Source organism: Physeter macrocephalus, chromosome 4 (genome assembly GCF_002837175.3).
Source record: "Physeter macrocephalus isolate SW-GA chromosome 4, ASM283717v5, whole genome shotgun sequence".
NCBI lineage: Eukaryota > Metazoa > Chordata > Mammalia > Artiodactyla > Physeteridae > Physeter > Physeter macrocephalus.
In genome coordinates, this window is record NC_041217.1 from 142,008,735 (window position 1) to 142,009,174 (window position 440).

The following is a 440-nucleotide window of genomic DNA, read 5'->3' on the forward strand; positions in this document are numbered from 1 at the left end:
CTGTATATTCTTTCCTCCTTTATCAAAGATAAGGTGACCCTATGTGCGTGGGTTTATCTCTGGGCTTTCTATCCTGTTCCACTGATCTATATTTCTGTTTTTGTGCCAGTACCATACTATCTGGATTACTGTAGCTTTGTAGTATAGTCTGAAGTCAGGGAGCCTGATTCCTCCATCTCCATTTTTCGTTCTCAAGATTGCTTTGGCTATTTGGGGTCTTTTGTGTTTCCATACAAATCGTGAAATTTTTTGTTTTAGTTCTGTAAAAAATGCCAGTGGTAGTTGGATAGGGATTTCATTGAATTTGTAGATTGCTTTGGGTAGTAGTCATTTTCACAATGTTGATTCTTCCAATCCAAGAACATGGTATTTCTCTCCATCTATTTGTATCATCTTTAATTTCTTTCATCAGTGTCTTATAATTTTCTGCATACAGGTCT

At 36.4% G+C, this 440-nt stretch overlaps 1 protein-coding gene across 1 annotated transcript in view; it reads left to right on the forward strand.

Moving 5' to 3' along the window:
* The window catches only part of FAF1 (Fas associated factor 1), a 534,086-nt gene that overhangs the window by 64,403 nt on the left and 469,243 nt on the right, over positions 1 to 440 (forward strand). The window lies entirely within an intron of this gene.